A 19973-nucleotide genomic window follows, 5' to 3' on the forward strand; every position below is an offset into this window, starting at 1 on the left:
ACTCTGTCAGCCTGTACTAAAGACTTCCCTCAAACCATGCCAAGCAAAAGGATTTCATCTTCAACAGGCCTATCATCTGCTCTGCAATGGCCCTGGTGAAAGAACAGGCAGCTGTGTATTTCCACCCAGACTCAATCAAGGATTGTGCAATAGAGGTATCAGCCATTGTTGCAGAGCAGTTGGCCATGTCTCCCAGCAACCACCCTATCTTTTTATTCATTCTGTGTCTTCCCCTTTCACAATTATTGCTCCCTCTGCATCACAGGGTGCTGACATCCATCCCCTACAACCACAGTGGCTTAAGGCCCATTAGACCAATTATAGCCAACCCCTGACTGCTTGTACAGCGAACCTCAAGTGATGACAGACCAGGCCTTTGATCAAGCTCGGTGCAGTTTCCGACTGACATGGCGCAACGTCCCAGACTGGTTGTACTGGACCTGCAGGACTGGTCACTGCAGATTCCTTGCACTGTCCTGTTACAAACCCTCTGACCCTAACAATCCAAAGAAATTAACTGACCTTGCACAACCCATAGACTGACTGTCAAAGGCTAACAGTATTTCTGTCTTTGCCTAAGGTCTGGCTATGGGGGCAAAGCACAAAGAGGCAAGACAAATCAAGGAAAAGTGTGAGCCTCCACAGAGGCACAAAGTGAATAATCCAAAGCACAGCAACCGAGGAACTCTGAGATGCACTCTGGTCTAATCCATGGGATAAGTTTCAGTCCCTATGCATGACATGTCCCATCAGCAGCATTACCATGCTCCAAAATGGAGCACTGACATACAGAGCCATCTTAAAAGTGGAGTGGAGATGTATCATTTTCAAATGATAAGGTTGATATGTGCCTGATGCCAGCATTTATGGATAGGAAGGATGCATATAAGTACCACCCCTGGAGCATGATCTGAGATGTTGGTCCCTGGTTTCCAAGACAGAGGCCGAGGGGAGTAAGTGGTGAGCTGAAGTCAGCAAAGAGCTGTTCTGACTTTCATAACTGACAATTGTTACCGTCTAGTTTCTAGTGGGATGAGAGAGAAAGAGCAAAACTGCATCTCAGTGATGTAAGATGCACCAGTAATAAGATAATAACACATGCAATTGAAACAAATAAGCGTCTTGCTGTTCACTGGTGAGAATCTTGTCTTGCTTGTCCACTCTTGCTTGAAGAATAAGATATTTCACTTTCAATGTGGAGAATCATCCCACTATCAATCTCATCCTATTTTCCCAACACACTCACCAATGCCCACATCATTCAGGGGCTGGGAAGATTCCACTCAATAATTCAGGTTAATGAGCATCTAATTGATCATTAACCTTAAACATTAATTCCGTTTCTTTCCACAATCACTGACTGACCTGTAAGGTTCTTCCGATAAGTCTTGCTCCTATTTCAGACTTCCAGCATCCTTGGTATTCTGAATTCATAACAGGAATAGAATATTGGACCGAATATCTCATTAGATTTTCCAACTGAACTTGATTCTAATCATAGCATGGGAAAGGTGGAAGCACATTTCACCTGATGACTGCAGATCCCATTACAATTTGCAGAAGGACCATTATTTTAATAATCTAGGCTTAGCAGCATTGGATGGGAACTTTTCTGTGAAAAAGATGAGAAAAAAATGTGCTGCTAAGCATTCAAAACTTTGCAACAGCTTAAGCAGTGGACATCATTTCATTTTATTGGCTTGTTGATTTTCAATTTGGAAAAACATCTGAGCTTCCTGTGGTAGCTGGTAAAAATAGAAGTTTCCTGGTCAGCCACATGGTAGCTACAGCACAACTACCTCCCCATGTTAAAAGAGTCCACATGTAGACTCCTGCCTTGAGCAAATGTCATCCTTGTCCTGAGGGGCCACCACACACATACCTATATCAAATATGCTAATGTTATTCAGATATCTGCAAACAAAAATGATGATGGGATAAATTAGAAGTGAGAGTTGGCCTTAACACAATCACCCCTTCCAACCCAGCAGAGATTGTGAAACTCCAACCCTCATCACTCAATTCAACACAGTTAATAACTCAGTGTACTGCAATCTATTTTCTGATGCAGCTACATTACAAAACTTAGTTAAATTGAGAAGGCTAACCAACTGAGTCTTTTTTGAAACAGAAGTGAAGTTTATCCGAGTATCAAATCTTTATGCCTAGTACCTGAACACTTAGCATGGTCATTGCTTCTCCATTGCCTTCTGCTGTAAAACCAGAAGCCAGCACCAAAACATTTCAAAGACTCCTTTCCTGTCAATGAAGAACATATCCATGTTCTACCAAGTCCTCACTAAACCAAATACTGAAAAAGCACCATTTGTTCAGATTCTTGATTTTGTGGGTTTATCTGTGACAATTCATAAAACTTAGTGGATAGATTTTATTTTTCAATCCAAATGATGATTTTATTTCCGAATGAATATTTGACATTCTGGCTGTGTAAGGACTCTGAAAGGCACGTCAAGCACATTTGTTTTAATTATATGGAAATGACTCTTTTTGATCCGCTATTTGTTAAAAGTGGTTTGTGTTTCAGCAAGAATGAAATTTTTATGCAATTAAATGAAGTATAGACAGAAAAAGAGTTGACTTTATTTTGTTTCATCAAAGGAAATGCCACAACATCATAACATTGGAGAGCTGTATTGACAGGCCTGTTCCTATCCAATTACAGCCCAATTTTTTGTAAGAGTCCAACAGGCTTTTGTCCTAACACAAACAGGTCTAATTTTGATGGCCAGGTGTAAATAAGCAAAGTGCCCCACATGCACTTTACCAGTTTCTAACACACCCTAACATGCAGGCTGGAGCAGTCCAAACAATAGGCATGCTTAACATCAGTTGGAAGCTGTGAAATCTGACAGTGGTCCTCAGAAGAAAGCAGAGGTACAAGGCGACATCCATTCGTACCTATAGTTCACCAGCAGAATTAAACTGAGATATAGGACATAGATGAGGCAGAAGCAGTTGGTAGGTACATTCTGCCCACTGATCATCCAATGGACATTTCATAGTTTGATGATCAAACAATAAAGATGTGGTGGAAGGAATATAGAAGAAATGCACTATTTCAGTACTTCTTTCTACTGCAGCATTTACAGCGTTCACTCAATGTAGAGGAAAGTTCTCTGAGCAGGTATCTACAGGAACTGAGATGGAGTACAGCAAGGGAAACATGATCAGCTCAGAGCAGCTGGAGATAAAAGAAACATGTCGTTCTCGGAGATGAAAGAATTTTTCAAAGAGAGGGAAAGCAGAATATTCAAAATGAGAACCACCCTAAAAATGTTTATCACATAAACGTTACTGAGAACAGCTAATGTGATGTTGATATCAGATCAATGGAACAGAAATCGAAAGTATGTAATTTTCTGTACAAGACAACAATATCAAGAGAAGTGTGGAAATAAACCTTGATCCACACCTTTATTACTTCTAGATTTGGTAAATCAAATGTAGCCATAACCAGCTTCCCAATTCTATTCTCCTTTAGTCTGAGGCAATCCAAAACATGGTAGGTGGCCTAAAACCCACAACTCCAATACCTCTATCATCTCTATTCTCACAAACTTCTGGTCAAGAAAATCTCCATTTAAAAATTCCTATCTTTGTTTACAAATGCTTCTATAGCCTCTCCCTTCCTGACCTTTGTAATGTCTTCTCACCCCCACAGCTTTCCAATAAGTCTACACATATCCAGTCTCTTGAGCATCACCAATTTTAAGCACTAAACCATTAATGGTTGTGGCTTCAGCTGAAAGGCCCAAGATTTGCAAATCCTTCCCTCACAGAATCTTGTTGTCTCTGCGATCAAGCTGCAGGTCATTTGTTCTAATATCTCCTTGTTGGGTTAGTTGTCAAACTGTGCTTTGTAACATTCCTGTGGAATGCCTTGGAGTGTTTTTCACTTGAAAACCATAATATAAATGCACTCCCAGACATCCCAGATGTCCTCGTTTTTTTGAAGACTGCAATTTCCTCTCCACAGAGGTCGAAAATGCCCTAGATCACATCTGTTGCATTACCTGCAACTCATCCCTCACACTCCTTCCCCGCAAAAACAACAAAGACAGAATTCCCCTTGTCTTCACGTGCGATCCCACCAACCTCCAGATTCAACATATCATCCTCCACCACTCCCGCCACCTGCAATCTGATCCCACTACAAAGAACATTTTTCCCTTCCCTCTGCCTTCCAGAGGCACCGGTCTCTTCCTGACTCCCTCGTCTGCTCCACACTCCCCACTAGCCCCACCACCTCTGGCACTTTTCCCTGCAACTGCAGGAGGTGCTACACCTGCCTATACACTTCCTGCCTCACCCCCATCCCAGGCCTCAAGAAAACCTTCCACATTAAACAGATGTTCACCTGCACATCTGCTAATGTGGTATACTGTATCTGCTGCTCCCGATGTGGTCTCCTTTGTATCAGTGAGAACAAGCAGAGGCTTGCTGGCCACTTTGTGGAACACCTACGCTTGGTTCATGACAAACGACTGCTCCTCCTAGTTGCAAGCCATTTCAACTCCCCCTCCACTCCTTGGACAACAAGTCCATCCTGGGCCTCCTCCAGTGCCACAACGATGCCACCTGAAGGCTGCAGGAACAGCACCTCATATTTTGCTTGGGAACCCTGCAGACTAATGGTATCAATGTGGACTTCACAAGCTTCAAATTCTTCCCGCCCCTGACCTCATCCCAATTGCCCAGTCAAGCTTGTCCCTGCCTCCCTAACCTGTCCATCCTTCCTCCCACCTATTCACTCCTCCCACCTCACTGACCAACGCCACCTCGACCTCCTATCTACCAGCCTCATCATCGCCTCTTTGACCTGTCCATCTTCCCTCGACTGACCAGCCCCCATCCCAACTCCCTACCTACACTCACTTGTACTGGCTCCAACCCCATCTCCTTGACCTGTCCGTCTTCTCTCCACCTATCTGCTCTTTTATCCACCTTCTATCATCACCTCCCCCTCTCTCTATTTATTTCAGAGTCTGCTTCCCCATTTCTGAAGAAGGGTTCAAATCCGAAATGTCAGCTTTCCTGCTCCTCTGATGCTGCTTGGCCTTCTGTGTTCATCCAGCTCTACTCCTTGTTATCTCAGATTCTCCAGCATCAGCAGTTCCGACTGTCTCTGATAGAAATGCAGGTTGTTGTTGTTATAAATCAGTCTTAGATTCCAGACAAAACCAGGCAATCACATGGTTCTGCACAACAATAACTATATTAATAGAAAACAAGCAGGAATCAGCCTTAGCACCACAAAGACAAAGATACACTCAGCTCTAATGACCTTACAGGGTCCTGCTGACTAACATCTGAGAGTTTCTGCTATGATTCGGATAGTTGCCCCACTGACTGTCAAGCAACAGACTGACATAGTTATTCTGAGCAATATCCACTACCAAGAGTGGCTCAGTAACATCACTACCGACTGAGCTCAATCAAGACTTGAAGGATATAGCTGTGAGGCTGCATCCGGAGCAGATGCTGGGAGAACCACCAAGAGAGAAAAACCTACTGGCCTTGTCCACACGGATCTACCTGTCAGACACATATTTCCATTACAGTATTGACAGAAGAGACCACGACAAAGACTTTGTGGAGATGAAGTCTGTGAGACTACAATTGTACTAAATGGCAACTTGGCATTCTCAATAATGGAAAAGCCCAGAACATAAGTAAAAGTGACAAAGCTGAAGCATTTACAATCAACTTCATCAAGAATTCCCAAACAAATAATTCATTTCAACCTTCCACTGGGGTCCTCAGCATCACAGATGCAAATCTTTGGTAAATTCTATTCATTCTACATATTATCATCAAGAAATAGTTATAGACATCAGATACTGAAAAGATTAGAGGGCCTGACAACATCTAGCATTAGTCCCGAATGCTTGTGCTTCAAAAGTAGCTGTACCCTTAGTTCCAATAAACTCCAACACTGACATCTAACTGGCAATGTGGAAAATTGCCCAGGTATGTCCATCCACAGATAAAAATGAAACCTGACCAGTTAGTGCCCTATTATAACCTCAACCATCAAAGTGCTAGACGTCACGTAAGCTACGACCTCGACAAGTCGAAAGGCAAGAACAGCAGTAGACAGAGATAATGGGAACTGCAGATGCTGGAGAATCCAAGATAACAAAGTTTGGAGCTGGATGAACACAGCAGGCCAAGCAGCATCTGAGGACCACAAAGGCTGATGTTTCGGGCCTAGACCCTTCTTCAGAAAAGGGGGCAGGGGAGACAGTTCTGAAATAAATAGGGAGAGATGGGGAGGCGGATAGAAGATGGATGGAGCCAGTAGAGGTGAGTGTAGTGGGGAGGTATGGAGGGGATAGGTCAGTCCGGGGAGGACGGACAGGTCAAGGGGGTGGGATGAGGTTAGTAGGTCGGAAGTGGGGGTGCGGCTTGAGGTGGGAGGAGGGGATAGGTGAGAGGAAGAACAGGTTAGGGAGGTGGGGACGAGCTGGGCTGATTTTGGGATGCAGTCCGGGGAGGGGAGATTTTGAAGCTTGTGAAACCCACATTGATACCATTGGGCTGTAGGGTCCCCAAGCGGAATATGAGTTGCCGTTCCTACAGCCTTCGGGTGGATTTCATCTACCTACCTACTAACCTCATCCCACCCCCTTGACCTGTCTGTCCTCCCCAGATTGACCTATCCCCTCAATACCTCCCCAGCTACACTCACCTCTACTGGCTCCATCCCCGCCTCCTTAATTTGTTTGTCTCCTCTCTACCTATCTTCTCCTCTATCCATCTTCGATCTGCCTCCCCCTCTCTCCCTATTTATTTCAGAACCCTCTCCCCTTCCCCCGCTTCTGATGAAGGGTCTAGGCCCGAAACGTCAGCCTTTGTGCTCCTGAGATGATGCTTGGCCTGCAGTGTTCATCGAGCTCCACACTTTGTTATAACAGCAGTAGACAGAATGGCACCCACAAGCTCGCCTCCAAGAACGGCAATTACCATTGAGTAGAAGAACTGGAACCCCATCACAAAGAGCACTGTGGGTGCACCTACACCATATGGACTGCAGCAATTCAAGATGAACACAGCAGGCCAAGCAGCGTCAGAAGAGCAGGAAAGTTTGACGTTTACGGTCGGAACCCTTCTTCAGAAATTCAGATTTCTGAAGAAGGGTCCCGGCCCAAAATGTCAAACTTTCCTGCTCCTCTGATGCTGCTTGGCCTGTTGTGTTCATCCAGCTTCACACCGTGTTATCTCAGAATCCAAACATCAGCAGTTCTTACTATCTCTGTAGCATTTCAAGATGGCTGCTCATTGTCATTTCTTCAGAGCAATTCAGGGTGGGCAGCAAGTGCTGAACTCACCAATGATGTGCAGATCTTTTCTGAGAACATTTTAAACAAGGCATCTGTAATATCACACTATTTTGCAAACACAAAAACAAGATCTCAATGTCAAAACATGAAAGTCATGTGCAACTGGTCGCACCTCACTCTCAGGATTGCAGTTACTTCATGCTTACAAAATCTCTGTCAGCTTACTTGCACAGATTCACATTCATAAGTCATACAAAAACAAAACACTATGATGAATTGCTTGATGTAAAATATAGAGTGCACTAAGTTACTATTTTAAGTGCACCAGACATAAATTATAAATTGCAATAATAATGTTAAACCTGCTGGAAATCATTGGAATGATAGTGCAGGATAAAAATACATGGCCAATACCATGTTTGCCACCATTGGCAATGCCTTTAGCTATTTGGCCCCAGCTATGGAAACTTCTGATTAGTATGATTCTGCATCACACATCTGCTTTAATTTACTCCTAGGCCACGTGTCCTTTTCTTGAATCTCCTTACGTGACTTCGTGCCAAAGTTTGTCTCATACTACACCAGTGAAGGGTCTTGCGACTGTTTATTACTTTAAAGTAATACGTACTCTGTAAGTATTCACTGATGTTCAAACACATTAATAATGCTGTTCTAATGTCTGTCTGTATCAGTGATCACCTGACATTAAGGTCTGTGTCTTCCTGGCATGTTGCTTTATGGTGCCCAGGTACCACTTAGTTTGCCTATACTTTATATAAGGGGAAAACTGCATGACCGATGAATGCATCTTTCTGGCTCCTCAACTCTATGGCTTGTTCATGTTCTACCTTTCCTGATCTTCATCTATTACTTACTATATTAAGACCCCTCTTCTCTTGCCAATCAAGATGTATTCCGCTTCAAAGTGTGGAGCTGGATGAACACAGCAGGCCAAGCAGCATCTTAGGAGCACAAAAGCTGATGTTTTGGGCCTAGACCCTTCATCTGATGAAGGGTCCAGGCCCGAAACATCAGCTTTAGTGCTCCTAAGATGCTGCTTGGCCTGCTGTGCTCATCCAGCTCCACACTTTGTTATCTCGGATTCTCCAGCATCTGCAGTTCCCATTATCTCTGTATTCCACTTCAGTTGTCATGACGCCACATTTAAAACAAAGCAATTGCTGTAATACCATAAAATATTTTTGAAAAATAACACATGGGAAGCATCTGAAAATTTGTTAATATGGATAGAAATATCATAAAAAGGCAATTATTAGCCTTTTAACAAGGTGAAACACCACTGTGTAGATCCAGAATCATTACTCGGCTCAGCAAAACCATTTGACAAGGACGTTGAGTGCAGCATTAAATGAGATAACAAAAATCAGCAAAAACATTATAATGTCTTCAAAAAAAACATTACATCCAGCACGCTGACAGGATATACAGTATAAAATAGAGAAATTATCAGTTGTCAGCCTTCCTGAATTATGAAATGAAACCTGAAATGACTGGTGCATTGATGAAACAATTGAAGTCAATCAGGGCATGAATGGACAATACCCAACCATTCTGACGAAATCAAATGACTGCTATCAACCTGGCTTATATAATACTGGTATTAAATGGTTTCATATCTACTAGTGGAAAGAATTTTTTTTTAAAAATGTGCTAAAGTAGACACATGGCAATAGTTCCTGATCTAGAAAAAAAATACTCAGAGATTGGGTGCTTTCTGCTGAGGGAGAGAAATTCAGTAACGTCTCTCTAGACTTGTAGTTCCATTAAAAAAAAACATGGAGTTGGTTATTTGATGACATTTCTTACTTTGAACAATAGAACAAATGAGTGATATTGATTCAAAGGTATACATTATATATTTAATTGCTATTGAAGTCAGTCAAAATTAACCACTATGTCGGAATTCTCAGCTGAACAACAATGGAAGATTTAAGAGGTGAAAACAAATTGTTTAAATTGGTCTGGATGAACACAGCAGGCCAAGCAGCATCTCAGGAGCACAAAAGCTGACGTTTCGGGCCTGGACCCTTCATCAGAAAAGAGGGGTGGGGAGAGGATTCTGAAATAAATAAGGAGAGAGAGGGAGGTTGACTGAAGATGGATTGAGGAGAAGATAGGTGGAGAGGAGAGTATGGGGGCGGGGGAGGTAGGGAGGGGATAGGTCAGTCCAGGGAGGATGGACAGGTCAAGGGTGCGGGATGAGGTTAGTAGGTAGGAAATGGAGGTGCGGCTTGAGGTAGGAGGAGGGGATAGGTGATAGTAAGAACAGGTTAGACAGGCGGGGATGAACTGGGCTGGTTTAGGGATGCAGTGGGGGAAGGGGAGATTTTGAAGCTGGTGAAGTCCACATTGATACCATTGGGCTGCAGGGTTCCCAAGCGGAATATAAGTTGCTGTGCCTGCAACCTATGGGTGGCATCATTATGGCACTGCAGGAGGCCCAAGATGGACATGTCGTCTAAGGAATGGGAGGGGGAGTTGAAATGGTTCGTGACTGGGAGGTGCAGTTGTTTACTGTGAACCGAGTGTAAGTGTTCTGCAAAGCGGTCCCCAAGCCTCCGCTTGGTTTCCCCAATGTAGAGGAAGCCACACCGTGTACGGCGGATGCAGTATACCACATTGGCGGATGTGCAGGTGAACATCTGCTGGATGTGGAAAGTCATCTTCGGGCCTGGGAGGGGGGTGAGGGAGGTGGTGTGGGGACAGGTGTAGCACTTCCTGCCCCCATCCTCTCCCGCAGTATTCCAAAAGTGGCCTAAGCAATGTCCTGTACAGCCACAACATGCCATCCCAACTCCTATACTCAACGGACTGACTGATGACGGCAAGCATGCCAAATACCTCTTCACCACTCTGTCTACCAACAACTCCACTTTCAGGGAAATATTCACCTTTAGGTGTTTGTGTTCAACACTCCCAAAGCCCTATCATTGTCTGTATAATTCCTGTCCTGGTTTAACTTATTAAAATGCAACTCCCCACATTTATCTAAATTAACGAAGTGTGGGGCTGGATGAGCACAGCGGGCCGGGCGGCATCTTGGGGGCACGGAGGCTGACGTTTCGGGCCTGGATCCTTCATCAGAAAAGGGGAATGGGGAGTTGTGCAGTTCCTTAAATTGCCAGCCGTTGAATTTTTTTTAAAGAAAGGCTGCCTGTATCAGTGAGAAAAACATCCACTCTAGAAATGACAATAGCCGTTTTGACATTACTCCAAGGCCTAATCATTACGTCATTATTCGTACTTGGCTACTTTCCACAAATAACACTTACGGTGGTTAGGGACTGAAAATTCACTATTTAATTGGCATCTCAAAATGATTATTTAAGAATTAGTTTTCTTTGATTTGTGGTTCTGAATATGCCTGTTTTATATGGGAATTAGTGTTTGTTGGTAGTTAAAATTATTTGAATGCACTTTCTTGAACGGGAGGATATTTTTTATTTGACAATAGCAAGACTTAATAGATATTTTGACAATGAATGTATTTCCGCTCAACAAGGCTCTGGAGGTCCACCAATTGTGAATGCTCATACATCAACATGGAGGCTGTGAGGGCAAACATTTGTAGGCATGAGTTAGTATGAATATGGCACCGGCCATAAAGGAAGCCATGGAGGTTGGCATGTGTTGACACATAGAGACAATAACCCACAGAGTTGGTGGGAAACATGGTTGGTTTGACGGGCATGAAGGGTCACTGGGGTTGCAATGTGATTTGGCACAGGCTGGAATGGATTGGGCTGGGACTGTCTAGAAAATTTAAAGAGGTGTGAGGCATGAGAGACAGAGCCTTTCAAAATAACGAAGCTGAATCCCAACTCGGTACTCAGCCATTTCTGACCTGCATCAGTGTGCCTGACTGCATCCTCGACCAGTTAACAGTGCTTGCAACAGTATTTGTATAGTACTGGACACTCCTGGCTAATCACTTCCATTTATTTTATTTTTCTCTTTTATAAAAGCAGTGAAAACAAAACAGATTAACTAATCTAAAATCAGACCAACTTTAACATATTAACTGTTTTCTATTCTGTCTTTCCCTCCCACCTTAATCTCAAAATGATCTATTTAGATGCGGTGAGGCATTTTAATCTTTTTTTCCAACAAGTATAACTACAATAGACATCAAAAAAAATGGTCTGTTAGAGGCTTGCTTTATTTGATGTATTTGAGTTCGACATTAATAAATATCAAAGAAATCTCATTATTTCTATAGTAGTAACCTTTTCCGCTCATAAAATACACTGCCTACATTGAATGGAATGGTAATTTCCAAGTAAGCAATTGCATATTGTAAACAGGCATTGCCAAAGGAAATGGAAAAATTAGATGTGCCTCTGTCGACTATCTCCTTGCATAGACTTTCTGGCTTCCATCCCCATAGTTAAAAACAGAGCCAGGGGCAAGAAAACATACACTGAGCCCACCTTTGCTAAAGTGTAAAATGAGAAAACAAAATTAAATGAATGAATTACGGCCTGTTATTATTCCTTGCAGCTATCCTGGGTTCCTGCCAGTGTCAGTTAAACATTTTTGCCCAGGACTCAAACAAATTAGATCATTAGCATTACTGTAGTTGCATTTCAATTAATCACAGATACAAGGAGTGGACTCCTGTCATTTGCTCAACTGGTGGAGCACAGGGCATATCTAGCATGGCATTCATGCACATGCAATTTTTACAGGTAGAAAATGAAGAACAGTGGAGCTCCAGTGCCAGCTCAATTTCCAAAGTAACTTGTCAGCTTCAATGTTAGCCTTCAAAAAGGAAGCTGAATAAATGTTGAAATGAAAAATATTGCAGGAATATGCGGAAGTAGCAGGGAGTAGGGCGAATTGGACTGCTCAAAAAATCCAATGCAAAGTTAATGGCCTGAATAGCCTTCACTGTGCTGCACTTTAATTACTCTTCACCTGTCTGTGACATTATACTACGTGTGAAACCTTAACATGTAAACAAAAGTGTTGATCATATCATTTCATTAACATATGGCTCCTCTGATTGGGGTCTCAATCTCACTTTCCAATTCGACCCCCGTAACTTGTGGCTTGCTTGACAGTTATTTGTCTCATCCATGAATCAATTCAATAAGACATGTTACATGGATTTCTGATGAAGCCAATTCTACAGACTTGCTCTGAGAGAAAAGCTCCAACTAAAAAGTGAGACTTATTATTCAACTGGGTCCCCAAGCCTTAGTTTTCCCTACAAGAGGAATTTTCTTCCATTCTATCTAGACCCACAAGGATCTTACAGATTTCAGTAAGATCACCTCTCATTCTTCTAAACTGCAGTTTGCGAAGGCTCAACCTGTTCAACATTTTTTGTGACGGAAGTCTATCATCTGAAATGAGTCAAAGCAACATTCCATGAGCTGTTTTAATGTAATTATATCCTCTTCAAAATGAGGAAACCAAAATTATATCCAGAACCCCAGACATGGCTGTACAATGAGAATAAAATTTTCTGACTTTTATATTCAATGCGTCTTGCAACAAATACTTAAAGTACCCTTTTTTTTAACCAAATCACTTGCTGCATTTATGTACTAACATTTTTTTATTCACGTGCAAGATTGCACAACTGTTTCTGTATGACTCAGTTTTGCAACCAGCATCCATTTAAATAATAAACTGCTTCTCTATTCTTGCTGAGAAAGTAGGCAACATTAAACTGCCAATTTTCTGTCTGCTAGTGAGCTTATTTTTATCCCATTGTAGAAGCTTAACTTTCTTTTGACAATTTAAGTTCCTTCCCGTTTTGGTAGCCTTGGGAAATATCATTAGCATTTATTTAATCTCGTCATTCAAATCATTGATATCAATAGGGAATAGTTCAGAGTCAGCACTGATCCCTGTGAAGCTCTACTAGTTATAACTTGCCAATCTGGAACTAGCCCAGTTATCCTTACCCTCTGCTTCCTCTCAGCTAATTGGTCCTTTATCCATGCTAATATGTTAACATATGCCCTTATCTTGAATAATAATTTTTGATCTGGACCTCAAATGTTTTTTGAAATCCAAGTATGTCATATTTATAGATTCTACATGATCTAAGTTACACTTTACTTACGCAAATATTGAATTAATTGAACATAATCCTCCTTTCACGAAATCATGCTGATTCTGTCTGATCATATGATTTTCTATGTCCTCCTGTAACCTCTTTAATATAAAGTCCAGCAATTTTCTTTTGCCTGACGTTACCTTAGCCAGCTTAAAGTTTCCTGCTTTCAGTTTCTCTCCTTTCTCGGATAAAGGTGGAATATATGCTACTTCCCAATCCACGGGAACACTTCCCAAGTCTAAGGAATTTTGAAAGATCATGATCAATGTCTCTATCTCACGTGCTACTTCTTTTAAGACTCAACAATGCAGGTCATCAGGTTGGAAGAACATGTCATCCTTCAGGTCAAATAGTTTTCTGTGTACATTTCTGATGATGGTGGTGATTATTTTAAGTTCCTCCCTCCTTCTCACATCTTAATTTTCAAATATCTAAATCTTCTATACTGAAGACAGACAAAAAAAAATACAAAACTCAGAGTTATACAGTTGTACAATATGGAAACAGACCTTTCAGTCCAACCTATCCATGCCGGTCAGATATCCTAAATACACATCTAGTCACAATTGCCAGCATTTGGCCCATATCCCTCTAAGACCTTCCTATTCATATACCCATCCTGTTGTCTTTCAAATGTTGTAATTGAATCAACCTCCAGCACTTCCTCTGGCAGCTCTTTCCATACACGCATCATCCTCTGCATGAAAACGTTGCTCCTGAGGTTCCTTTCAAATCTTTCCCCTCTCACCTTAAACCTTTGCCCTCTAGTTCTGGACTTCCCAGACTGGGCAAAAGACCTTAGCTACTCACCTCATCTATTCTCTCATAATTTTGCAAACAACTATAAGGCACTCCACAGCCTCTAAGACTCCAGGGAAAATAACTCCAGCCTATTCAGCCTCTCCCTATAGCTCAAATTATCCAACCCTAGCAACGTCCTTGTAAATCTTTTCCAAGCTCTTTCAAGTTTCACAACATCCTTCCTGCAGCAGGGAGACTAGAATTGAACACAGTATTCCAGAAGTGCCCTGTATACCTTTAACATGACCTCCCAACTGCTGTACTCAATGTACGGTCCAATAAAGGCAAGCATACCAAATGCCTTCTTCACTGTCTTGTCTATCTGTGACTGGGCTTTCAAGGAATGATGAACCCTGAATCCAAGGACTTTTGTTCAGCAACACTCCGTAGGACCTTACCATAAAGTGTACAAGTCCTGCCCTGATTTTCCTTTCCAAAATGCAGCACTTCATATTTTTCCAAATTAAATTCCATCTGCCACTCCTCAGTCCATTAGCCCATTTGAGCAAGGTCCCATTTTATTCTGAGGTAACCTTCTTCACTGTCCACCACGCCTCCAATTTCAGTGTAGTCTGCAAACCTACTAACAATATTTCCAATGTTCACATCAAAATCATTTTTATAAATGACAAAAAGCAGTGAACCCAGCACTGATACTTGTGTACATCACTGGACCCAGGCCTCTAGTCTGAAAAGCAATCCTCCACCACCACCCTTTGTCTTCTCCCATCGAGCCAGTTCCGTGTCCAAATCTCTAATTCTTCCTGTATTCAATGTGTTCTAACCTTGTTAACCAGTCTACCTTGTTGAACGCCTTACTAATCACATCTACTGCTCTGCCCTCATCAGTCCTCTTCGTTACTTCTTCAAAATCCTCAATTAAGGTAGTGAGACACAATTTCCCATGGCATAAAGCCATGTTGACTATCCCTAAGCAGTCCTTACCTTTCCAAATATATGTAAATCCTGTATCTCAGGATCCCCTCCAGGAACGTACCCAATACTGATGTAAGTTTCACTGATCTATAGTTCCCTGGCTTTTCCTTACCACCTTTCTTAAATAGTGGCACTATGTTAGCCAACCTCCAGCCTTCCGGCAACTCAGAACAGGCCTGTGGCTATTGATAATACAAATATCACAGCAAAGGGCTCAACAATCACTTCCCGGCTTCCCACAGAGTTGTAGGTTCACTAGAATAGGTCCCAGGGGTTTATCACTGTATATATGATTTAAGATGTCCAGCACCTCCTCCTCTGTAATATCAACATTTTTCAAGATTTCACTATCTTTTTCCCCTCAAGTTCCATGTTTTCCATATCCTTCTCCATAGTAAACACAGATGCAATCTACTCATTTAGTATCTTCCCCATCTCCGGCGATTACACACATAAGCAGCCTAGCTGATCTTTAAGAGGCCCTCTTCATTCCTTAGTTACCTTTTTGTCCTTACTGTATTTGTAGAATCCCTTTGGATTCTCCTTAACCCTATTTTCCAAACCCATCTCAGGTCCCCTTTTATATCGTCCTGATCTCCCTCTTAACTATACTCCTAATGCCTTTAAATCCTTCTAGGGTTTCATTCAGTCTCTGCTGTCTATATATGACATATGCTTCCTTCTTTATCATGGCCAAAACCTTAATTTCTCCAGTCATCCAGCATTCTCTACAACTTCCAGCCTTGCCCTTCACCCCAACAGGAACATACTCTCTCAGGCCTCACATTACCTCATTTTTTGAGGCTTCTTATTTTCTAGCCATCCCTTTACCTGCAATTATCAGCCCCCAATCAATTTTTGAATGTTCTTGTCTAATACTGTCAAAATTGGCCTTCCTTCAACTTTTAGATCCTTCTCTATCACTATTTTGAAACTAATTGAAATATGATCACGGGTCTTGAGGTGCTCCCCCACTGACACATCAGTCACTTCCCAAAAGCAGGTCAAAATTTTGCTCCTTCTCTCATAGGTGCATCCGCATACTGAATCAGAAAATTTTCTTGTACACATTAAATTCCTCTCCATCCAAGCCCTTAAAACTATGGCAGTCCCACTCTATGTTTGGAAAGTTAAAATCCCCTACCATAACCACCCTATTATTCCTACAGATAACTGAGATCTTCTCACAAATTTGTTTCTGAATTTCCCACTGACTATTGGGAGATCATGTCCATCATGATTTTATAAACTTCTCTAAGGTCAATCCCTTAACCCCAACACTCCAAGGTAAATAGCCCCAGCCTATTCAGCCTCTCCCTGTACCTTTAAGAAATAAGCAGGCAGCATTTAAAGAAAAAAAATCTTACATATTGCGTATCCTGATTTCAAAATTATGTTAGTCATGAATGATCAAGAACAAAATTTACTGCAGCTTTACAGCTCCAGTGACCTGGATTCAACTCCACCTTCAGGTAACGATGCAAACTCCACACATTACATTCTCCCCATGTCTGTGTGGGTTTCTTCCCACAGTCCAAAAACGTGCAGCTTAGGTAGATTGGCTACGCTAAATTGCCTGTAGTGTCCGGGGATGTGTAGGTTAGGTAGATCAGCCTTGGAAATGCAGGGTTACTGTGTTAATATAGAGGGGTAGGTTTGGGTGGGATGCTCTTCAGAGGGATAGTGTGTACCCATTGGGCTGAATGGCCTGCTTCCACGCTGTTGGGCCACTATTCTATCTATTGTACTATCCCATTAAGTTAATCATCCATTCTTTTTTCTCAGTTCCACCCAAATAACTTCCCTGGCTGCATTTCTCAGAACATCCTCCCTAAGTACAGTTGTAATATTATCCCAAATCAAAAATGCCACTCCACCTCCGCTCTTGCTCCCCTTCCTTCCTTCCCATCACAGCAATACCCTGGAACATTAAGCTGCCAGTCCTTCCATGCCTTCCATCCCTAAGCCAAATCTCTGTAATCGCTATGATATCCCAGTCCCATGTTCCCAACCATGCTCTGAGTTCATCTGCCTTACCTGTTATGGTCTTATGGTCTTAAGAAGCCTAAGACACATGAGTGGATGTAAGGCCATTCGGCCCATCGAGTCCACTGAAATAAATGCTGTTTAATTTATCAGTCCTACCTCATTCTCTGCTTTGTTCCTTTCTGCCCTAACTGTTTGACTTGCTCCTTTTCCCAACTGTATCTGTGTCAGACTGATTTCTTTTCTCACTATCTTCCTGGATCCTAACAATCTTCTGCCCTCCCCACCCCACCCCCACTTACTGGTTTAAATCCTCTCAAGTAGATGTAGAAAATCTCCTCACAAGTATATTTGTCCCCTTCCAATTGAGGTGCAGTCTGCCCTTCTTATACAGGTCACTTCTACCCCAAAATAGATTTCAATGATCCAAAATCGTGAATTCCTCGCCTCTCTACCAGCTCCTCAGCCACGCATTCATCTGCTTTATCCTCCAAATCCTACTCTCACCAGCTCATGGCACCAGTAGTGTTTCAGCTATTACCATCCTTGAGGACCTACTTTTTTAAATTCCTGCGTAACTTCCTATATTCTATCCTCAAGCTCATCCTTTTCTCCTCCTACTCCTCCCATTTCCTTGCTTTCAGTTATTAATCCAACACATTCACTCACCAAAGGTCTTACACTTGCTTTAGTTACTATTTTCTTTTTCATACATTTGGGGACATTCTTACTATCTATTTGTATTTTTCATGCTAACTTTCTCATATTGTAATTTATCTCATTATTATTTAATCATTCTTCGTTGGCTCTTGGATCTGCTAGTCTGACATCCAAACTTTGCAGAATTGTCCATCATTTCTTTCAATTTGATACTATCCTTAACATTCTATTTAAGCACAGACGATGCATTCTTCTCAAAAAGACAGTCTTTCACACTGGGATAAATCTTTGCTGAGAATTGTGAAGTATGTCCTTCAAGATTGACCACTGTATCTCAAGTATCCTACCCATCAATCTAGTTTCCCAGCTCACTTTAGTTAACTGCACCTTCAAACCTTTCTAATTACCTGGACTTTGGTTTGAAATGCCAGAGTAAGGTCCACACCACTCACCAACAGACTAAATGTGAGTTTCTACTATTTTATGATCGCTAGCACCGAGGAGTTCCTTTATAGTGGAGTCATTGATAAATTCTATTATCATTGCAAATTAGTAGGTCTACAAAAGCTTGCTCACTGCTTGGTAGAAGAACATGCAGCTCTAAGAAATTGTCCCAAATATGTGCCAAGAGCATTTTTCCCATGCTACCTTTGTCAACGGGATTCAATCAATCTGCATGCAAGTTAAAGTCACACATGATTATTGCAACACCTTTCTTGTACAACTCATTTCCTGCAGCATTGTTATGGACCTAAAAGCTACTCCAGCTTCAAGGCATCTCTTGGTACTTCTCTCTATTGTATAGAATTGGGCATTATTGAATGATACTTTGGTAAAAAGCAACAGTTTAGCTCTGCACATTAAACTAAAAAGGCTAGCTTGAAAGTACATACAAATAATCAACAGCTCATTTTAGGTATCTGTGGAACCCTAATCTTACTTTGCCAAGACAAAAAAAAATACTGGAAGAACTGCAAAATTTGGAAATCTGAAACAAAAAAAAACAAAAATTGCTGGAAAATCTCAGCATGTCTGGTAGCATCTGTGCAGCAAAATTCGAGTTAATGTTTCAGGTCCAGTGACCCTTTCGTTTATGAGAGATAATGGGAACTGCAGATGCTGGAGATTCCAAGATAATAAAATGTGAGGCTGGATGAACACAGCAGGCCAAGCAGCATCTCAGGAGCACAAAAGCTGACGTTTCGGGCCTAGACCCTTCATCAGAGAGGGGGATGGGGGGAGGGAACTGGAATAAATAGGGAGAGAGGGGGAGGCGGACCGAAGATGGAGAGTAAAGAAGATAGGTGGAGAAGGTGTGGGTGGGGAGGTAGGGAGGGGATAGGTCAGTCCAGGGAAGACGGACAGGTCAAGGAGGTGGGATGAGGTTAGTAGGTAGCTGGGGGTGCGGCTTGGGGTGGGAGGAAGGGACCGCAACTTCCCCCCCACGGTGATTGAGAACGCCCTTGACCGCGTCTCCCGCATTTCCCGCGACACATCCCTCACACCCCGCCCCCGCCACAACCGCCCCAAGAGGATCCCCCTCGTTCTCACACACCACCCTACCAACCTCCGGATACAACGCATTATCCTCCGACACTTCCGCCATTTACAATCCGACCCCACCACCCAAGACATTTTTCCATCCCCACCCCTGTCTGCTTTCCGGAGAGACCACTCTCTCCGTGACTCCCTTGTTCGCTCCACACTGCCCTCCAACCCCACCACACCCGGCACCTTCCCCTGCAACCGCAGGAAATGCTACACTTGTCCCCACACCTCCTCCCTCACCCCCATCCCAGGCCCCAAGATGACATTCCACATTAAGCAGAGGTTCACCTGCACATCTGCCAATGTGGTATACTGCATCCACTGTACCCGGTGCGGCTTTCTCTACATTGGGGAAACCAAGCGGAGGCTTGGGGACCGCTTTGCAGAACACCTCCGCTCAGTTCGCAACAAACAACTGCACCTCCCAGTCGCAAACCATTTCCACTCCCCCTCCCATTCTCTTGATGACATGTCCATCATGGGCCTCCTGCACTGCCACAATGATGCCACCCGAAGGTTGCAGGAACAGCAACTCATATTCCGCCTGGGAACCCTGCAGCCATATGGTATCAATGTGGACTTCACCAGTTTCAAAATCTCCCCTTCCCCCACTGCATCCCTAAACCAGCCCAGTTCATCCCCTCCCC

General features: G+C 42.7%; 1 protein-coding gene and 1 long non-coding RNA gene across 2 annotated transcripts in view; one reads left to right on the plus strand and one right to left on the minus strand.

Moving 5' to 3' along the window:
* Window positions 1-19973, minus strand: part of LOC125456902 (cilia- and flagella-associated protein 47-like) — a 478989-nt gene that overhangs the window by 166000 nt on the left and 293016 nt on the right. The gene's annotated exons all lie outside the window — the stretch shown is intronic.
* LOC125456907 (uncharacterized) overlaps window positions 1-19973 on the plus strand; it is a 39036-nt gene that overhangs the window by 7304 nt on the left and 11759 nt on the right. The window contains exon 3 of the long non-coding RNA XR_007248536.2: window positions 7823-7935. This is a non-coding gene — a long non-coding RNA (uncharacterized LOC125456907). The remainder of the gene's footprint in view (window positions 1-7822; window positions 7936-19973) is intronic.

This window comes from Stegostoma tigrinum, chromosome 12 (assembly GCF_030684315.1).
Source record: "Stegostoma tigrinum isolate sSteTig4 chromosome 12, sSteTig4.hap1, whole genome shotgun sequence".
Taxonomy (NCBI): Eukaryota; Metazoa; Chordata; class Chondrichthyes; order Orectolobiformes; family Stegostomatidae; genus Stegostoma; species Stegostoma tigrinum.